Raw genomic sequence first — 20100 nt, forward strand, 5'->3', positions numbered from 1 at the left:
GATGCTCTACCGACTGAGCTATCCAGGCTCTGAGGCAGCAATACACAAAATGACATTATCAACATTAGGAAGTGTCCCAACTATCACTACGTTTTTTAACCCCTTGCGTGCGGGGCGTATTTTCCGCCTGTGCTGACTCCGCCTTGCGCGGGCGGAGTCATGACAGAACGGTTTCGTCATCAGCACAGCTCACCCGTAGCTGATGACGGAAACGTTCTGTCATCAGCACGCAAGGGGTTAAGATGGTTGCCGGTATTAGTACTAAATACAGAGAATATAATAATGAGTTGGTACTTGGGATAACAGGATAACAGGGATAAAACTGACTCTGGTGGGATTCGAACCCACAACCTTTGAATATCTATTTTACATTCACCTAGAAGTCCAACGCGCTATCCATTGCGCCACAGAGCCAATCTGCTATAATGAGGTGCAGAGATGTTCTGAAATGAAATAATGAGCTATTAGCTGTTGATCAGCTTTATAAAGTTCATTTGATACTATAACCATGGCTTTATTTTGAATATTGAATTGGTGAAATGATATTCACCGTCTCAGACTACATGATACCATTGGTAAATCTACGTACGACTTAAGTTTAGTCAAATGGCACATAATATGTGAGACAGATGTGTATTTCACAACTCCATGAAAGACGTTTTTGCAATTTTAGTAATGGAATATCTTATTCGTCATGCAGGGGTCCACAAAAAGAGCATACAATTAGAGTACTTTTTCTTTAAAGGAAACAACCGCCTGAACAGGGACTTGAACCCTGGACCCTCAGATTAAAAGTCTGATGCTCTACCGACTGAGCTATCCAGGCTCTGCTATACTCTACCTTAAAATCAGCTAAACAAATGTGGACGTACACTGACCTACACTTTGTATATTTATATAATTACATATATTAGCAATCAATATTCTAGAGTTTAATAATGAATTGATATTTTAAGCATTTGAAATTTCAGCAGCACACGTAATCCATTATAACTCCGGAAATTTGTACTATCTCATTTTCGGATGACATAGAAATCACGTGTTTAAAATGACAATGTGAAATTAATAAAGGGCCAAATACTATTACTAACTCCTAAATTACATTTTCAGCAGTATCATTGGGAATTTCCTCTTGGGCATAGACTATGCAACATTTTCAAAGCAAACAGTCTCTGTTTAAGTAGACTTTCTTTCACTGCCATTTTGGTAAATGTTTCTGGTGAAGGAGAAGCAGGATTGCTGGTTACTGTTTCAATTAGTTATAAAATAGAGGAGGGATAAAATTGACCCAGTTGGTGTTCGAACCCTTAGCGTTTGAATGCTTTTGCTACATTCGCCTAGGACTCCAAGCCGCAATCCATTGCACCAGAGATCCGACCTGATTCAACAAGGTGATCAGAGATTCACAAATAAAAAGATGACCTATAAGTTGTTGACCAACTTTATCAAATTAATCGGACACTAGCTTACATTTTGAACATTGAATTGGATAAAAGATAATCAACATGTCAAACTACATGATACAGTTTGGGTAAGTCTTCTTAACCCTTGTCAAAGAAAGTAGAGCACAGATGGGTATGTAAGGACTCGATCAAGACTTTTTTGAACCATCTGTAATTGGACTTCCCATTCATTGGATCCTGAAAAGAGTATGCAATTGATATACATTTTTTTTAACCAAGCTGCCTGAACAGGGACTTGAACCCTGGACCCTCGGATTAAAAGCCTGATGCTCTACCGACTGAGCTATCCAGGCTCTGAGGCAGCAATACACAAAATGACATTATCAACATTAGGAAGTGTCCCAACTATCACTACGTTTTTTAACCCCTTGCGTGCGGGGCGTATTTTCCGCCTGTGCTGACTCCGCCTTGCGCGGGCGGAGTCATGACGGAACGGTTTCGTCATCAGCACAGCTCACCCGTAGCTGATGACGGAAATGTTCTGTCATCAGCACGCAAGGGGTTAAGATGGTTGCCGGTATTAGTACTAAATACAGAGAATATAATAATGAATTGGTACTTGGGATAACAGGATAACAGGGATAAAACTGACTCTGGTGGGATTCGAACCCACAACCTTTGAATATCTTTTTTACATTCACCTAGAAGTCCAATGCGTTATCCATTGCGCCACAGAGCCAATCTGCTATAATGAGGTGCAGAGATGTTCTGAAATGAAATAATGAGCTATTAGCTGTTGATCAGCTTTATAAAGTTCATTTGATACTATAACCATGGCTATATTTTGAATATTGAATTGGTGAAATGATATTCACCGTCTCAGACTACATGATACCATTGGTAAATCTACGTACGACTTAAGTTTAGTCAAATGGCACATAATATGTGAGACAGATGTGTATTTCACAACTCCATGAAAGACGTTTTTGCAATTTTAGTAATGGAATATCTTATTCGTCATGCAGGGGTCCACAAAAAGAGCATACAATTAGAGTACTTTTTCTTTAAAGGAAATAACCGCCTGAACAGGGACTTGAACCCTGGACCCTCAGATTAAAAGTCTGATGCTCTACCGACTGAGCTATCCAGGCTCTGCTATACACTACCTTAAAATCAGCTAAACAAATGTGGACGTACACTGACCTACACTTTGTATATTTATATAATTACATATATTAGCAATCAATATTCTAGAGTTTAATAATGAATTGATATTATAAGCATTTGAAATTTCAGCAGCACACGTAATCCATTATAACTCCGGAAATTTGTACTATCTCATTTTCGGATGACATAGAAATCACGTGTTTAAAATGACACTGTGAAATTAATAAAGGGCCAAATACTATTACTAACTCCTAAATTACATTTTCAGCAGTATCATTGGGAATTTCCTCTTGGGCATAGACTATGCAACATTTTCAAAGCAAACAGTCTCTGTTTAAGTAGACTTTCTTTCACTGCCATTTTGGTAAATGTTTCTGGTGATGGAGAAGCAGGATTGCTGGTTACTGTTTCAATTAGTTATAAAATAGAGGAGGGATAAAATTGACCCAGTTGGTGTTCGCACCCTTAGCGTTTGAATGCTTTTGCTACATTCGCCTAGGACTCCAAGCCGCAATCCATTGCACCAGAGATCCGAACTGATTCAACAAGACGATCAGAGATTCACAAATAAAAAGATGACCTATAAGTTGTTGACCAACTTTATCAAATTAATCGGACACTAGCTTACATTTTGAACATTGAATTGGATAAAAGATAATCAACATGTCAAACTACATGATACAGTTTGGGTAAGTCTTCTTAACCCTTGTCAAAGAAAGTAGAGCACAGATGGGTATGTAAGGACTCGATCAAGACTTTTTTGAACCATCTGTAATTGGAATTCCCATTCATTGGATCCTGAAAAGAGTATGCAATTGATATACATTTTCTTTAACCAAGCCGCCTGAACAGGGACTTGAACCCTGGGCCCTCAGATTAAAAGTCTGATGCTCTACCGACTGAGCTATCCAGGCTCTGAGGCAGCACCCCACAAAATGACATTATCAACATTAGGAAGTGTCCCAACTATCACTACGTTTTTTAACCCCTTGCGTGCGGGGCGTATTTTCCGCCTGTGCTGACTCCGCCTTGCGCGGGCGGAGTCATGACGGAACGGTTTCGTCATCAGCACGCAAGGGGTTAAGATGGTTGCCGGTATTAGTACTAAATACAGAGAATATAATAATGAGTTGGTACTTGGGATAACAGGATAACAGGGATAAAACTGACTCTGGTGGGATAAGAACCCACAACCTTTGAATATCTATTTTACATTCACCTAGAAGTCCAATGCGCTATCCATTGCGCCACAGAGCCAATCTGCTATAATGAGGTGCAGAGATGTTCTGAAATGAAATAATGAGCTATTAGCTGTTGATCAGCTTTATAAAGTTCATTTGATACTATAACCATGGCTTTATTTTGAATATTGAATTGGTGAAATGATATTCACCGTCTCAGACTACATGATACCATTGGTAAATCTACGTACGACTTAAGTTTAGTCAAATGGCACATAATATGTGAGACAGATGTGTATTTCACAACTCCATGAAAGACGTTTTTGCAATTTTAGTAATGGAATATCTTATTCGTCATGCAGGGGTCCACAAAAAGAGCATACAATTAGAGTACTTTTTCTTTAAAGGAAACAACCGCCTGAACAGGGACTTGAACCCTGGACCCTCAGATTAAAAGTCTGATGCTCTACCGACTGAGCTATCCAGGCTCTGCTATACTCTACCTTAAAATCAGCTAAACAAATGTGGACGTACACTGACCTACACTTTGTATATTTATATAATTACATATATTAGCAATCAATATTCTAGAGTTTAATAATGAATTGATATTTTAAGCATTTGAAATTTCAGCAGCACACGTAATCCATTATAACTCCGGAAATTTGTACTATCTCATTTTCGGATGACATAGAAATCACGTGTTTAAAATGACACTGTGAAATTAATAAAGGGCCAAATACTATTTCTAACTCCTAAATTACATTTTCAGCAGCATCATTGGGAATTTCCTCTTGGGCATAGACTATGAAACATTTTCAAAGCAAACAGTCTCTGTTTAAGTAGAATTTCTTTCACTGCCATTTTGGTAAATGTTTCTGGTGATGGAGAAGCAGGATTGCTGGTTACTGTTTCAATTAGTTATAAAATAGAGGAGGGATAAAATTGACCCAGTTGGTGTTCGAACCCTTAGCGTTTGAATGCTTTTGCTCCATTCGCCTAGGACTCCAAGCCGCAATCCATTGCACCAGAGATCCGACCTGATTCAACAAGGTGATCAGAGATTCACAAATAAAAAGATGACCTATAAGTTGTTGACCAACTTTATCAAATTAATCGGACACTAGCTTACATTTTGAACATTGAATTGGATAAAAGATAATCAACATGTCAAACTACATGATACAGTTTGGGTAAGTCTTCTTAACCCTTGTCAAAGAAAGTAGAGCACAGATGGGTATGTAAGGACTCGATCAAGACTTTTTTGAACCATCTGTAATTGGAATTCCCATTCATTGGATCCTGAAAAGAGTATGCAATTGATATACATTTTTTTTAACCAAGCTGCCTGAACAGGGACTTGAACCCTGGACCCTCGGATTAAAAGTCTGATGCTCTACCGACTGAGCTATCCAGGCTCTGAGGCAGCAATACACAAAATGACATTATCAACATTAGGAAGTGTCCCAACTATCACTACGTTTTTTAACCCCTTGCGTGCGGGGCGTATTTTCCGCCTGTGCTGACTCCGCCTTGCGCGGGCGGAGTCATGACGGAACGGTTTCGTCATCAGCACAGCTCACCCGTAGCTGATGACGGAAACGTTCTGTCATCAGCACGCAAGGGGTTAAGATGGTTGCCGGTATTAGTACTAAATACAGAGAATATAATAATGAATTGGTACTTGGGATAACAGGATAACAGGGATAAAACTGACTCTGGTGGGATTCGACCCCACAACCTTTGAATATCTATTTTACATTCACCTAGAAGTCCAATGCGCTATCCATTGCGCCACAGAGCCAATCTGCTATAATGAGGTGCAGAGATGTTCTGAAATGAAATAATGAGCTATTAGCTGTTGATCAGCTTTATAAAGTTCATTTGATACTATAACCATGGCTTTATTTTGAATATTGAATTGGTGAAATGATATTCACCGTCTCAGACTACATGATACCATTGGTAAATCTACGTACGACTTAAGTTTAGTCAAATGGCACATAATATGTGAGACAGATGTGTATTTCACAACTCCATGAAAGACGTTTTTGCAATTTTAGTAATGGAATATCTTATTCGTCATGCAGGGGTCCACAAAAAGAGCATACAATTAGAGTACTTTTTCTTTAAAGGAAACAACCGCCTGAACAGGGACTTGAACCCTGGACCCTCAGATTAAAAGACTGATGCTCTACCGACTGAGCTATCCAGGCTCTGCTATACTCTACCTTAAAATCAGCTAAACAAATGTGGACGTACACTGACCTACACTTTGTATATTTATATAATTACATATATTAGCAATCAATATTCTAGAGTTTAATAATGAATTGATATTTTAAGCATTTGAAATTTCAGCAGCACACGTAATCCATTAAAACTCCGGAAATTTGTACTATCTCATTTTCGGATGACATAGAAATCACGTGTTTAAAATGACACTGTGAAATTAATAAAGGGCCAAATACTATTTCTAACTCCTAAATTACATTTTCAGCAGTATCATTGGGAATTTCCTCTTGGGCATAGACTATGAAACATTTTCAAAGCAAACAGTCTCTGTTTAAGTAGAATTTCTTTCACTGCCATTTTGGTAAATGTTTCTGGTGATGGAGAAGCAGGATTGCTGGTTACTGTTTCAATTAGTTATAAAATAGAGGAGGGATAAAATTGACCCAGTTGGTGTTCGAACCCTTAGCGTTTGAATGCTTTTGCTCCATTCGCCTAGGACTCCAAGCCGCAATCCATTGCACCAGAGATCCGACCTGATTCAACGAGGTGATCAGAGATTCACAAATAAAAAGATGACCTATAAGTTGTTGACCAACTTTATCAAATTAATCGGACACTAGCTTACATTTTGAACATTGAATTGGATAAAAGATAATCAACATGTCAAACTACATGATACAGTTTGGGTAAGTCTTCTTAACCCTTGTCAAAGAAAGTAGAGCACAGATGGGTATGTAAGGACTCGATCAAGACTTTTTTGAACCATCTGTAATTGGACTTCCCATTCATTGGATCCTGAAAAGAGTATGCAATTGATATACATTTTTTTTAACCAAGCTGCCTGAACAGGGACTTGAACCCTGGACCCTCGGATTAAAAGCCTGATGCTCTACCGACTGAGCTATCCAGGCTCTGAGGCAGCAATACACAAAATGACATTATCAACATTAGGAAGTGTCCCAACTATCACTACGTTTTTTAACCCCTTGCGTGCGGGGCGTATTTTCCGCCTGTGCTGACTCCGCCTTGCGCGGGCGGAGTCATGACGGAACGGTTTCGTCATCAGCACAGCTCACCCGTAGCTGATGACGGAAATGTTCTGTCATCAGCACGCAAGGGGTTAAGATGGTTGCCGGTATTAGTACTAAATACAGAGAATATAATAATGAATTGGTACTTGGGATAACAGGATAACAGGGATAAAACTGACTCTGGTGGGATTCGAACCCACAACCTTTGAATATCTTTTTTACATTCACCTAGAAGTCCAATGCGTTATCCATTGCGCCACAGAGCCAATCTGCTATAATGAGGTGCAGAGATGTTCTGAAATGAAATAATGAGCTATTAGCTGTTGATCAGCTTTATAAAGTTCATTTGATACTATAACCATGGCTATATTTTGAATATTGAATTGGTGAAATGATATTCACCGTCTCAGACTACATGATACCATTGGTAAATCTACGTACGACTTAAGTTTAGTCAAATGGCACATAATATGTGAGACAGATGTGTATTTCACAACTCCATGAAAGACGTTTTTGCAATTTTAGTAATGGAATATCTTATTCGTCATGCAGGGGTCCACAAAAAGAGCATACAATTAGAGTACTTTTTCTTTAAAGGAAATAACCGCCTGAACAGGGACTTGAACCCTGGACCCTCAGATTAAAAGTCTGATGCTCTACCGACTGAGCTATCCAGGCTCTGCTATACACTACCTTAAAATCAGCTAAACAAATGTGGACGTACACTGACCTACACTTTGTATATTTATATAATTACATATATTAGCAATCAATATTCTAGAGTTTAATAATGAATTGATATTATAAGCATTTGAAATTTCAGCAGCACACGTAATCCATTATAACTCCGGAAATTTGTACTATCTCATTTTCGGATGACATAGAAATCACGTGTTTAAAATGACACTGTGAAATTAATAAAGGGCCAAATACTATTACTAACTCCTAAATTACATTTTCAGCAGTATCATTGGGAATTTCCTCTTGGGCATAGACTATGCAACATTTTCAAAGCAAACAGTCTCTGTTTAAGTAGACTTTCTTTCACTGCCATTTTGGTAAATGTTTCTGGTGATGGAGAAGCAGGATTGCTGGTTACTGTTTCAATTAGTTATAAAATAGAGGAGGGATAAAATTGACCCAGTTGGTGTTCGCACCCTTAGCGTTTGAATGCTTTTGCTACATTCGCCTAGGACTCCAAGCCGCAATCCATTGCACCAGAGATCCGAACTGATTCAACAAGGTGATCAGAGATTCACAAATAAAAAGATGACCTATAAGTTGTTGACCAACTTTATCAAATTAATCGGACACTAGCTTACATTTTGAACATTGAATTGGATAAAAGATAATCAACATGTCAAACTACATGATACAGTTTGGGTAAGTCTTCTTAACCCTTGTCAAAGAAAGTAGAGCACAGATGGGTATGTAAGGACTCGATCAAGACTTTTTTGAACCATCTGTAATTGGAATTCCCATTCATTGGATCCTGAAAAGAGTATGCAATTGATATACATTTTCTTTAACCAAGCCGCCTGAACAGGGACTTGAACCCTGGGCCCTCAGATTAAAAGTCTGATGCTCTACCGACTGAGCTATCCAGGCTCTGAGGCAGCACCCCACAAAATGACATTATCAACATTAGGAAGTGTCCCAACTATCACTACGTTTTTTAACCCCTTGCGTGCGGGGCGTATTTTCCGCCTGTGCTGACTCCGCCTTGCGCGGGCGGAGTCATGACGGAACGGTTTCGTCATCAGCACGCAAGGGGTTAAGATGGTTGCCGGTATTAGTACTAAATACAGAGAATATAATAATGAGTTGGTACTTGGGATAACAGGATAACAGGGATAAAACTGACTCTGGTGGGATAAGAACCCACAACCTTTGAATATCTATTTTACATTCACCTAGAAGTCCAATGCGCTATCCATTGCGCCACAGAGCCAATCTGCTATAATGAGGTGCAGAGATGTTCTGAAATGAAATAATGAGCTATTAGCTGTTGATCAGCTTTATAAAGTTCATTTGATACTATAACCATGGCTTTATTTTGAATATTGAATTGGTGAAATGATATTCACCGTCTCAGACTACATGATACCATTGGTAAATCTACGTACGACTTAAGTTTAGTCAAATGGCACATAATATGTGAGACAGATGTGTATTTCACAACTCCATGAAAGACGTTTTTGCAATTTTAGTAATGGAATATCTTATTCGTCATGCAGGGGTCCACAAAAAGAGCATACAATTAGAGTACTTTTTCTTTAAAGGAAACAACCGCCTGAACAGGGACTTGAACCCTGGACCCTCAGATTAAAAGTCTGATGCTCTACCGACTGAGCTATCCAGGCTCTGCTATACTCTACCTTAAAATCAGCTAAACAAATGTGGACGTACACTGACCTACACTTTGTATATTTATATAATTACATATATTAGCAATCAATATTCTAGAGTTTAATAATGAATTGATATTTTAAGCATTTGAAATTTCAGCAGCACACGTAATCCATTATAACTCCGGAAATTTGTACTATCTCATTTTCGGATGACATAGAAATCACGTGTTTAAAATGACACTGTGAAATTAATAAAGGGCCAAATACTATTTCTAACTCCTAAATTACATTTTCAGCAGCATCATTGGGAATTTCCTCTTGGGCATAGACTATGAAACATTTTCAAAGCAAACAGTCTCTGTTTAAGTAGAATTTCTTTCACTGCCATTTTGGTAAATGTTTCTGGTGATGGAGAAGCAGGATTGCTGGTTACTGTTTCAATTAGTTATAAAATAGAGGAGGGATAAAATTGACCCAGTTGGTGTTCGAACCCTTAGCGTTTGAATGCTTTTGCTCCATTCGCCTAGGACTCCAAGCCGCAATCCATTGCACCAGAGATCCGACCTGATTCAACAAGGTGATCAGAGATTCACAAATAAAAAGATGACCTATAAGTTGTTGACCAACTTTATCAAATTAATCGGACACTAGCTTACATTTTGAACATTGAATTGGATAAAAGATAATCAACATGTCAAACTACATGATACAGTTTGGGTAAGTCTTCTTAACCCTTGTCAAAGAAAGTAGAGCACAGATGGGTATGTAAGGACTCGATCAAGACTTTTTTGAACCATCTGTAATTGGAATTCCCATTCATTGGATCCTGAAAAGAGTATGCAATTGATATACATTTTTTTTAACCAAGCTGCCTGAACAGGGACTTGAACCCTGGACCCTCGGATTAAAAGTCTGATGCTCTACCGACTGAGCTATCCAGGCTCTGAGGCAGCAATACACAAAATGACATTATCAACATTAGGAAGTGTCCCAACTATCACTACGTTTTTTAACCCCTTGCGTGCGGGGCGTATTTTCCGCCTGTGCTGACTCCGCCTTGCGCGGGCGGAGTCATGACGGAACGGTTTCGTCATCAGCACAGCTCACCCGTAGCTGATGACGGAAACGTTCTGTCATCAGCACGCAAGGGGTTAAGATGGTTGCCGGTATTAGTACTAAATACAGAGAATATAATAATGAATTGGTACTTGGGATAACAGGATAACAGGGATAAAACTGACTCTGGTGGGATTCGAACCCACAACCTTTGAATATCTTTTTTACATTCACCTAGAAGTCCAATGCGTTATCCATTGCGCCACAGAGCCAATCTGCTATAATGAGGTGCAGAGATGTTCTGAAATGAAATAATGAGCTATTAGCTGTTGATCAGCTTTATAAAGTTCATTTGATACTATAACCATGGCTATATTTTGAATATTGAATTGGTGAAATGATATTCACCGTCTCAGACTACATGATACCATTGGTAAATCTACGTACGACTTAAGTTTAGTCAAATGGCACATAATATGTGAGACAGATGTGTATTTCACAACTCCATGAAAGACGTTTTTGCAATTTTAGTAATGGAATATCTTATTCGTCATGCAGGGGTCCACAAAAAGAGCATACAATTAGAGTACTTTTTCTTTAAAGGAAATAACCGCCTGAACAGGGACTTGAACCCTGGACCCTCAGATTAAAAGTCTGATGCTCTACCGACTGAGCTATCCAGGCTCTGCTATACACTACCTTAAAATCAGCTAAACAAATGTGGACGTACACTGACCTACACTTTGTATATTTATATAATTACATATATTAGCAATCAATATTCTAGAGTTTAATAATGAATTGATATTATAAGCATTTGAAATTTCAGCAGCACACGTAATCCATTATAACTCCGGAAATTTGTACTATCTCATTTTCGGATGACATAGAAATCACGTGTTTAAAATGACACTGTGAAATTAATAAAGGGCCAAATACTATTACTAACTCCTAAATTACATTTTCAGCAGTATCATTGGGAATTTCCTCTTGGGCATAGACTATGCAACATTTTCAAAGCAAACAGTCTCTGTTTAAGTAGACTTTCTTTCACTGCCATTTTGGTAAATGTTTCTGGTGATGGAGAAGCAGGATTGCTGGTTACTGTTTCAATTAGTTATAAAATAGAGGAGGGATAAAATTGACCCAGTTGGTGTTCGCACCCTTAGCGTTTGAATGCTTTTGCTACATTCGCCTAGGACTCCAAGCCGCAATCCATTGCACCAGAGATCCGAACTGATTCAACAAGGTGATCAGAGATTCACAAATAAAAAGATGACCTATAAGTTGTTGACCAACTTTATCAAATTAATCGGACACTAGCTTACATTTTGAACATTGAATTGGATAAAAGATAATCAACATGTCAAACTACATGATACAGTTTGGGTAAGTCTTCTTAACCCTTGTCAAAGAAAGTAGAGCACAGATGGGTATGTAAGGACTCGATCAAGACTTTTTTGAACCATCTGTAATTGGAATTCCCATTCATTGGATCCTGAAAAGAGTATGCAATTGATATACATTTTCTTTAACCAAGCCGCCTGAACAGGGACTTGAACCCTGGGCCCTCAGATTAAAAGTCTGATGCTCTACCGACTGAGCTATCCAGGCTCTGAGGCAGCACCCCACAAAATGACATTATCAACATTAGGAAGTGTCCCAACTATCACTACGTTTTTTAACCCCTTGCGTGCGGGGCGTATTTTCCGCCTGTGCTGACTCCGCCTTGCGCGGGCGGAGTCATGACGGAACGGTTTCGTCATCAGCACGCAAGGGGTTAAGATGGTTGCCGGTATTAGTACTAAATACAGAGAATATAATAATGAGTTGGTACTTGGGATAACAGGATAACAGGGATAAAACTGACTCTGGTGGGATAAGAACCCACAACCTTTGAATATCTATTTTACATTCACCTAGAAGTCCAATGCGCTATCCATTGCGCCACAGAGCCAATCTGCTATAATGAGGTGCAGAGATGTTCTGAAATGAAATAATGAGCTATTAGCTGTTGATCAGCTTTATAAAGTTCATTTGATACTATAACCATGGCTTTATTTTGAATATTGAATTGGTGAAATGATATTCACCGTCTCAGACTACATGATACCATTGGTAAATCTACGTACGACTTAAGTTTAGTCAAATGGCACATAATATGTGAGACAGATGTGTATTTCACAACTCCATGAAAGACGTTTTTGCAATTTTAGTAATGGAATATCTTATTCGTCATGCAGGGGTCCACAAAAAGAGCATACAATTAGAGTACTTTTTCTTTAAAGGAAACAACCGCCTGAACAGGGACTTGAACCCTGGACCCTCAGATTAAAAGTCTGATGCTCTACCGACTGAGCTATCCAGGCTCTGCTATACTCTACCTTAAAATCAGCTAAACAAATGTGGACGTACACTGACCTACACTTTGTATATTTATATAATTACATATATTAGCAATCAATATTCTAGAGTTTAATAATGAATTGATATTTTAAGCATTTGAAATTTCAGCAGCACACGTAATCCATTATAACTCCGGAAATTTGTACTATCTCATTTTCGGATGACATAGAAATCACGTGTTTAAAATGACACTGTGAAATTAATAAAGGGCCAAATACTATTTCTAACTCCTAAATTACATTTTCAGCAGCATCATTGGGAATTTCCTCTTGGGCATAGACTATGAAACATTTTCAAAGCAAACAGTCTCTGTTTAAGTAGAATTTCTTTCACTGCCATTTTGGTAAATGTTTCTGGTGATGGAGAAGCAGGATTGCTGGTTACTGTTTCAATTAGTTATAAAATAGAGGAGGGATAAAATTGACCCAGTTGGTGTTCGAACCCTTAGCGTTTGAATGCTTTTGCTCCATTCGCCTAGGACTCCAAGCCGCAATCCATTGCACCAGAGATCCGACCTGATTCAACAAGGTGATCAGAGATTCACAAATAAAAAGATGACCTATAAGTTGTTGACCAACTTTATCAAATTAATCGGACACTAGCTTACATTTTGAACATTGAATTGGATAAAAGATAATCAACATGTCAAACTACATGATACAGTTTGGGTAAGTCTTCTTAACCCTTGTCAAAGAAAGTAGAGCACAGATGGGTATGTAAGGACTCGATCAAGACTTTTTTGAACCATCTGTAATTGGAATTCCCATTCATTGGATCCTGAAAAGAGTATGCAATTGATATACATTTTTTTTAACCAAGCTGCCTGAACAGGGACTTGAACCCTGGACCCTCGGATTAAAAGTCTGATGCTCTACCGACTGAGCTATCCAGGCTCTGAGGCAGCAATACACAAAATGACATTATCAACATTAGGAAGTGTCCCAACTATCACTACGTTTTTTAACCCCTTGCGTGCGGGGCGTATTTTCCGCCTGTGCTGACTCCGCCTTGCGCGGGCGGAGTCATGACGGAACGGTTTCGTCATCAGCACAGCTCACCCGTAGCTGATGACGGAAACGTTCTGTCATCAGCACGCAAGGGGTTAAGATGGTTGCCGGTATTAGTACTAAATACAGAGAATATAATAATGAATTGGTACTTGGGATAACAGGATAACAGGGATAAAACTGACTCTGGTGGGATTCGACCCCACAACCTTTGAATATCTATTTTACATTCACCTAGAAGTCCAATGCGCTATCCATTGCGCCACAGAGCCAATCTGCTATAATGAGGTGCAGAGATGTTCTGAAATGAAATAATGAGCTATTAGCTGTTGATCAGCTTTATAAAGTTCATTTGATACTATAACCATGGCTTTATTTTGAATATTGAATTGGTGAAATGATATTCACCGTCTCAGACTACATGATACCATTGGTAAATCTACGTACGACTTAAGTTTAGTCAAATGGCACATAATATGTGAGACAGATGTGTATTTCACAACTCCATGAAAGACGTTTTTGCAATTTTAGTAATGGAATATCTTATTCGTCATGCAGGGGTCCACAAAAAGAGCATACAATTAGAGTACTTTTTCTTTAAAGGAAACAACCGCCTGAACAGGGACTTGAACCCTGGACCCTCAGATTAAAAGACTGATGCTCTACCGACTGAGCTATCCAGGCTCTGCTATACTCTACCTTAAAATCAGCTAAACAAATGTGGACGTACACTGACCTACACTTTGTATATTTATATAATTACATATATTAGCAATCAATATTCTAGAGTTTAATAATGAATTGATATTTTAAGCATTTGAAATTTCAGCAGCACACGTAATCCATTAAAACTCCGGAAATTTGTACTATCTCATTTTCGGATGACATAGAAATCACGTGTTTAAAATGACACTGTGAAATTAATAAAGGGCCAAATACTATTTCTAACTCCTAAATTACATTTTCAGCAGTATCATTGGGAATTTCCTCTTGGGCATAGACTATGAAACATTTTCAAAGCAAACAGTCTCTGTTTAAGTAGAATTTCTTTCACTGCCATTTTGGTAAATGTTTCTGGTGATGGAGAAGCAGGATTGCTGGTTACTGTTTCAATTAGTTATAAAATAGAGGAGGGATAAAATTGACCCAGTTGGTGTTCGAACCCTTAGCGTTTGAATGCTTTTGCTCCATTCGCCTAGGACTCCAAGCCGCAATCCATTGCACCAGAGATCCGACCTGATTCAACGAGGTGATCAGAGATTCACAAATAAAAAGATGACCTATAAGTTGTTGACCAACTTTATCAAATTAATCGGACACTAGCTTACATTTTGAACATTGAATTGGATAAAAGATAATCAACATGTCAAACTACATGATACAGTTTGGGTAAGTCTTCTTAACCCTTGTCAAAGAAAGTAGAGCACAGATGGGTATGTAATGACTCGATCAAGACTTTTTTGAACCATCTGTAATTGGAATTCCCATTCATTGGATCCTGAAAAGAGTATGCAATTGATATACATTTTTTTTAACCAAGCTGCCTGAACAGGGACTTGAACCCTGGACCCTCGGATTAAAAGTCTGATGCTCTACCGACTGAGCTATCCAGGCTCTGAGGCAGCAATACACAAAATGACATTATCAACATTAGGAAGTGTCCCAACTATCACTACGTTTTTTAACCCCTTGCGTGCGGGGCGTATTTTCCGCCTGTGCTGACTCCGCCTTGCGCGGGCGGAGTCATGACGGAACGGTTTCGTCATCAGCACAGCTCACCCGTAGCTGATGACGGAAACGTTCTGTCATCAGCACGCAAGGGGTTAAGATGGTTGCCGGTATTAGTACTAAATACAGAGAATATAATAATGAATTGGTACTTGGGATAACAGGATAACAGGGATAAAACTGACTCTGGTGGGATTCGACCCCACAACCTTTGAATATCTATTTTACATTCACCTAGAAGTCCAATGCGCTATCCATTGCGCCACAGAGCCAATCTGCTATAATGAGGTGCAGAGATGTTCTGAAATGAAATAATGAGCTATTAGCTGTTGATCAGCTTTATAAAGTTCATTTGATACTATAACCATGGCTTTATTTTGAATATTGAATTGGTGAAATGATATTCACCGTCTCAGACTACATGATACCATTGGTAAATCTACGTACGACTTAAGTTTAGTCAAATGGCACATAATATGTGAGACAGATGTGTATTTCACAACTCCATGAAAGACGTTTTTGCAATTTTAGTAATGGAATATCTTATTCGTCATGCAGGGGTCCACAAAAAGAGCATACAATTAGAGTACTTTTTCTTTAAAGGAAACAACCGCCTGAACAGGGACTTGAACCCTGGACCCTCAGATTAAAAGTCTGATGCTCTACCGACTGAGCTATCCAGGCTCTGCTATACTCTACCTTAAAATCAGCTAAACAAATGTGGACGTACACTGACCTACACTTTGTATATTTATATAATTACATATATTAGCAATCAATATTCTAGAGTTTAATAATGAATTGATATTTTAAGCATTTGAAATTTCAGCAGCACACGTAATCCATTATAACTCCGGAAATTTGTACTATCTCATTTTCGGATGACATAGAAATCACGTGTTTAAAATGACACTGTGAAATTAATAAAGGGCCAAATACTATTACTAACTCCTAAATTACATTTTCAGCAGTATCATTGGGAATTTCCTCTTGGGCATAGACTATGCAACATTTTCAAAGCAAACAGTCTCTGTTTAAGTAGACTTTCTTTCACTGCCATTTTGGTAAATGTTTCTGGTGATGGAGAAGCAGGATTGCTGGTTACTGTTTCAATTAGTTATAAAATAGAGGAGGGATAAAATTGACCCAGTTGGTGTTCGAACCCTTAGCGTTTGAATGCTTTTGCTACATTCGCCTAGGACTCCAAGCCACAATCCATTGCACCAGAGATCCGACCTGATTCAACAAGGTGATCAGAGATTCACAAATAAAAAGATGACCTATAAGTTGTTGACCAACTTTATCAAATTAATCGGACACTAGCTTACATTTTGAACATTGAATTGGATAAAAGATAATCAACATGTCAAACTACATGATACAGTTTGGGTAAGTCTTCTTAACCCTTGTCAAAGAAAGTAGAGCACAGATGGGTATGTAAGGACTCGATCAAGACTTTTTTGAACCATCTGTAATTGGACTTCCCATTCATTGGATCCTGAAAAGAGTATGCAATTGATATACATTTTTTTTAACCAAGCTGCCTGAACAGGGACTTGAACCCTGGACCCTCGGATTAAAAGTCTGATGCTCTACCGACTGAGCTATCTAGGCTCTGAGGCAGCAATACACAAAATGACATTATCAACATTAGGAAGTGTCCCAACTATCACTACGTTTTTTAACCCCTTGTGTGCGGGGCGTATTTTCCGCCTGTGCTGACTCCGCCTTGCGCGGGCGGAGTCATGACGGAACGGTTTCGTCATCAGCACAGCTCACCCGTAGCTGATGACGGAAACGTTCTGTCATCAGCACGCAAGGGGTTAAGATGGTTGCCGGTATTAGTACTAAATACAGAGAATATAATAATGAGTTGGTACTTGGGATAACAGGATAACAGGGATAAAACTGACTCTGGTGGGATTCGAACCCACAACCTTTGAATATCTATTTTACATTCACCTAGAAGTCCAACGCGCTATCCATTGCGCCACAGAGCCAATCTGTTATAATGAGGTGCAGAGATGTTCTGAAATGAAATAATGAGCTATTAGCTGTTGATCAGCTTTATAAAGTTCATTTGATACTATAACCATGGCTTTATTTTGAATATTGAATTGGTGAAATGATATTCACCGTCTCAGACTACATGATACCATTGGTAAATCTACGTACGACTTAAGTTTAGTCAAATGGCACATAATATGTGAGACAGATGTGTATTTCACAACTCCATGAAAGACGTTTTTGCAATTTTAGTAATGGAATATCTTATTCGTCATGCAGGGGTCCACAAAAAGAGCATACAATTAGAGTACTTTTTCTTTAAAGGAAACAACCGCCTGAACAGGGACTTGAACCCTGGACCCTCAGATTAAAAGTCTGATGCTCTACCGACTGAGCTATCCAGGCTCTGCTATACTCTACCTTAAAATCAGCTAAACAAATGTGGACGTACACTGACCTACACTTTGTATATTTATATAATTACATATATTAGCAATCAATATTCTAGAGTTTAATAATGAATTGATATTTTAAGCATTTGAAATTTCAGCAGCACACGTAATCCATTATAACTCCGGAAATTTGTACTATCTCATTTTCGGATGACATAGAAATCACGTGTTTAAAATGACACTGTGAAATTAATAAAGGGCCAAATACTATTTCTAACTCCTAAATTACATTTTCAGCAGCATCATTGGGAATTTCCTCTTGGGCATAGACTATGAAACATTTTCAAAGCAAACAGTCTCTGTTTAAGTAGAATTTCTTTCACTGCCATTTTGGTAAATGTTTCTGGTGATGGAGAAGCAGGATTGCTGGTTACTGTTTCAATTAGTTATAAAATAGAGGAGGGATAAAATTGACCCAGTTGGTGTTCGAACCCTTAGCGTTTGAATGCTTTTGCTCCATTCGCCTAGGACTCCAAGCCGCAATCCATTGCACCAGAGATCCGACCTGATTCAACAAGGTGATCAGAGATTCACAAATAAAAAGATGACCTATAAGTTGTTGACCAACTTTATCAAATTAATCGGACACTAGCTTACATTTTGAACATTGAATTGGATAAAAGATAATCAACATGTCAAACTACATGATACAGTTTGGGTAAGTCTTCTTAACCCTTGTCAAAGAAAGTAGAGCACAGATGGGTATGTAAGGACTCGATCAAGACTTTTTTGAACCATCTGTAATTGGAATTCCCATTCATTGGATCCTGAAAAGAGTATGCAATTGATATACATTTTTTTTAACCAAGCTGCCTGAACAGGGACTTGAACCCTGGACCCTCGGATTAAAAGTCTGATGCTCTACCGACTGAGCTATCCAGGCTCTGAGGCAGCAATACACAAAATGACATTATCAACATTAGGAAGTGTCCCAACTATCACTACGTTTTTTAACCCCTTGCGTGCGGGGCGTATTTTCCGCCTGTGCTGACTCCGCCTTGCGCGGGCGGAGTCATGACGGAACGGTTTCGTCATCAGCACAGCTCACCCGTAGCTGATGACGGAAACGTTCTGTCATCAGCACGCAAGGGGTTAAGATGGTTGCCGGTATTAGTACTAAATACAGAGAATATAATAATGAATTGGTACTTGGGATAACAGGATAACAGGGATAAAACTGACTCTGGTGGGATTCGACCCCACAACCTTTGAATATCTATTTTACATTCACCTAGAAGTCCAATGCGCTATCCATTGCGCCACAGAGCCAATCTGCTATAATGAGGTGCAGAGATGTTCTGAAATGAAATAATGAGCTATTAGCTGTTGATCAGCTTTATAAAGTTCATTTGATACTATAACCATGGCTTTATTTTGAATATTGAATTGGTGAAATGATATTCACCGTCTCAGACTACATGATACCATTGGTAAATCTACGTACGACTTAAGTTTAGTCAAATGGCACATAATATGTGAGACAGATGTGTATTTCACAACTCCATGAAAGACGTTTTTGCAATTTTAGTAATGGAATATCTTATTCGTCATGCAGGGGTCCACAAAAAGAGCATACAATTAGAGTACTTTTTCTTTAAAGGAAACAACCGCCTGAACAGGGACTTGAACCCTGGACCCTCAGATTAAAAGACTGATGCTCTACCGACTGAGCTATCCAGGCTCTGCTATACTCTACCTTAAAATCAGCTAAACAAATGTGGACGTACACTGACCTACACTTTGTATATTTATATAATTACATATATTAGCAATCAATATTCTAGAGTTTAATAATGAATTGATATTTTAAGCATTTGAAATTTCAGCAGCACACGTAATCCATTAAAACTCCGGAAATTTGTACTATCTCATTTTCGGATGACATAGAAATCACGTGTTTAAAATGACACTGTGAAATTAATAAAGGGCCAAATACTATTTCTAACTCCTAAATTACATTTTCAGCAGTATCATTGGGAATTTCCTCTTGGGCATAGACTATGAAACATTTTCAAAGCAAACAGTCTCTGTTTAAGTAGAATTTCTTTCACTGCCATTTTGGTAAATGTTTCTGGT

The 20100-nt window shown here is 38.5% G+C and overlaps 24 non-coding genes across 24 annotated transcripts; all 24 read right to left on the reverse strand.

Annotated features, from left to right (window-relative positions):
- Positions 1–323: 323 nt before the first annotated feature.
- On the reverse strand, positions 324–414 carry TRNAR-UCU (transfer RNA arginine (anticodon UCU)). Its single transcript is given in 2 exon segments — positions 324–359; positions 378–414. It is a non-coding gene; the product is annotated as a tRNA-Arg (tRNA).
- A 339-nt stretch (positions 415–753) lies between these two features.
- Positions 754–826, reverse strand: TRNAK-UUU (transfer RNA lysine (anticodon UUU)). The gene has a single exon. It is a non-coding gene; the product is annotated as a tRNA-Lys (tRNA).
- A 1225-nt stretch (positions 827–2051) lies between these two features.
- Positions 2052–2142, reverse strand: TRNAR-UCU (transfer RNA arginine (anticodon UCU)). Its single transcript is given in 2 exon segments — positions 2052–2087; positions 2106–2142. It is a non-coding gene; the product is annotated as a tRNA-Arg (tRNA).
- Positions 2143–2481: 339 nt separating this feature from the next.
- On the reverse strand, positions 2482–2554 carry TRNAK-UUU (transfer RNA lysine (anticodon UUU)). The gene has a single exon. It is a non-coding gene; the product is annotated as a tRNA-Lys (tRNA).
- Positions 2555–3411: 857 nt separating this feature from the next.
- Positions 3412–3484, reverse strand: TRNAK-UUU (transfer RNA lysine (anticodon UUU)). The gene has a single exon. It is a non-coding gene; the product is annotated as a tRNA-Lys (tRNA).
- A 252-nt stretch (positions 3485–3736) lies between these two features.
- Positions 3737–3827, reverse strand: TRNAR-UCU (transfer RNA arginine (anticodon UCU)). Its single transcript is given in 2 exon segments — positions 3737–3772; positions 3791–3827. It is a non-coding gene; the product is annotated as a tRNA-Arg (tRNA).
- Positions 3828–4166: 339 nt separating this feature from the next.
- Positions 4167–4239, reverse strand: TRNAK-UUU (transfer RNA lysine (anticodon UUU)). Its single transcript has one exon. It is a non-coding gene; the product is annotated as a tRNA-Lys (tRNA).
- Positions 4240–5464: 1225 nt separating this feature from the next.
- On the reverse strand, positions 5465–5555 carry TRNAR-UCU (transfer RNA arginine (anticodon UCU)). The gene is given in 2 exon segments: positions 5465–5500; positions 5519–5555. It is a non-coding gene; the product is annotated as a tRNA-Arg (tRNA).
- Positions 5556–7192: 1637 nt separating this feature from the next.
- On the reverse strand, positions 7193–7283 carry TRNAR-UCU (transfer RNA arginine (anticodon UCU)). Its single transcript is given in 2 exon segments — positions 7193–7228; positions 7247–7283. It is a non-coding gene; the product is annotated as a tRNA-Arg (tRNA).
- A 339-nt stretch (positions 7284–7622) lies between these two features.
- TRNAK-UUU (transfer RNA lysine (anticodon UUU)) lies at positions 7623–7695 on the reverse strand. The gene has a single exon. It is a non-coding gene; the product is annotated as a tRNA-Lys (tRNA).
- An 857-nt stretch (positions 7696–8552) lies between these two features.
- Positions 8553–8625, reverse strand: TRNAK-UUU (transfer RNA lysine (anticodon UUU)). Its single transcript has one exon. It is a non-coding gene; the product is annotated as a tRNA-Lys (tRNA).
- Positions 8626–8877: 252 nt separating this feature from the next.
- On the reverse strand, positions 8878–8968 carry TRNAR-UCU (transfer RNA arginine (anticodon UCU)). Its single transcript is given in 2 exon segments — positions 8878–8913; positions 8932–8968. It is a non-coding gene; the product is annotated as a tRNA-Arg (tRNA).
- Positions 8969–9307: 339 nt separating this feature from the next.
- On the reverse strand, positions 9308–9380 carry TRNAK-UUU (transfer RNA lysine (anticodon UUU)). The gene has a single exon. It is a non-coding gene; the product is annotated as a tRNA-Lys (tRNA).
- A 1225-nt stretch (positions 9381–10605) lies between these two features.
- Positions 10606–10696, reverse strand: TRNAR-UCU (transfer RNA arginine (anticodon UCU)). The gene is given in 2 exon segments: positions 10606–10641; positions 10660–10696. It is a non-coding gene; the product is annotated as a tRNA-Arg (tRNA).
- A 339-nt stretch (positions 10697–11035) lies between these two features.
- TRNAK-UUU (transfer RNA lysine (anticodon UUU)) lies at positions 11036–11108 on the reverse strand. Its single transcript has one exon. It is a non-coding gene; the product is annotated as a tRNA-Lys (tRNA).
- An 857-nt stretch (positions 11109–11965) lies between these two features.
- On the reverse strand, positions 11966–12038 carry TRNAK-UUU (transfer RNA lysine (anticodon UUU)). The gene has a single exon. It is a non-coding gene; the product is annotated as a tRNA-Lys (tRNA).
- Positions 12039–12290: 252 nt separating this feature from the next.
- TRNAR-UCU (transfer RNA arginine (anticodon UCU)) lies at positions 12291–12381 on the reverse strand. The gene is given in 2 exon segments: positions 12291–12326; positions 12345–12381. It is a non-coding gene; the product is annotated as a tRNA-Arg (tRNA).
- A 339-nt stretch (positions 12382–12720) lies between these two features.
- On the reverse strand, positions 12721–12793 carry TRNAK-UUU (transfer RNA lysine (anticodon UUU)). Its single transcript has one exon. It is a non-coding gene; the product is annotated as a tRNA-Lys (tRNA).
- Positions 12794–14018: 1225 nt separating this feature from the next.
- Positions 14019–14109, reverse strand: TRNAR-UCU (transfer RNA arginine (anticodon UCU)). The gene is given in 2 exon segments: positions 14019–14054; positions 14073–14109. It is a non-coding gene; the product is annotated as a tRNA-Arg (tRNA).
- Positions 14110–15746: 1637 nt separating this feature from the next.
- Positions 15747–15837, reverse strand: TRNAR-UCU (transfer RNA arginine (anticodon UCU)). Its single transcript is given in 2 exon segments — positions 15747–15782; positions 15801–15837. It is a non-coding gene; the product is annotated as a tRNA-Arg (tRNA).
- Positions 15838–16176: 339 nt separating this feature from the next.
- On the reverse strand, positions 16177–16249 carry TRNAK-UUU (transfer RNA lysine (anticodon UUU)). Its single transcript has one exon. It is a non-coding gene; the product is annotated as a tRNA-Lys (tRNA).
- A 1225-nt stretch (positions 16250–17474) lies between these two features.
- Positions 17475–17565, reverse strand: TRNAR-UCU (transfer RNA arginine (anticodon UCU)). Its single transcript is given in 2 exon segments — positions 17475–17510; positions 17529–17565. It is a non-coding gene; the product is annotated as a tRNA-Arg (tRNA).
- Positions 17566–17904: 339 nt separating this feature from the next.
- On the reverse strand, positions 17905–17977 carry TRNAK-UUU (transfer RNA lysine (anticodon UUU)). The gene has a single exon. It is a non-coding gene; the product is annotated as a tRNA-Lys (tRNA).
- A 1225-nt stretch (positions 17978–19202) lies between these two features.
- On the reverse strand, positions 19203–19293 carry TRNAR-UCU (transfer RNA arginine (anticodon UCU)). Its single transcript is given in 2 exon segments — positions 19203–19238; positions 19257–19293. It is a non-coding gene; the product is annotated as a tRNA-Arg (tRNA).
- Between the last annotated feature and the right edge of the window lie 807 nt (positions 19294–20100).

Source organism: Lissotriton vulgaris, unplaced genomic scaffold, assembly GCF_964263255.1.
Source record: "Lissotriton vulgaris unplaced genomic scaffold, aLisVul1.2 SCAFFOLD_1527, whole genome shotgun sequence".
In the NCBI taxonomy this organism is placed as follows: Eukaryota; Metazoa; Chordata; class Amphibia; order Caudata; family Salamandridae; genus Lissotriton; species Lissotriton vulgaris.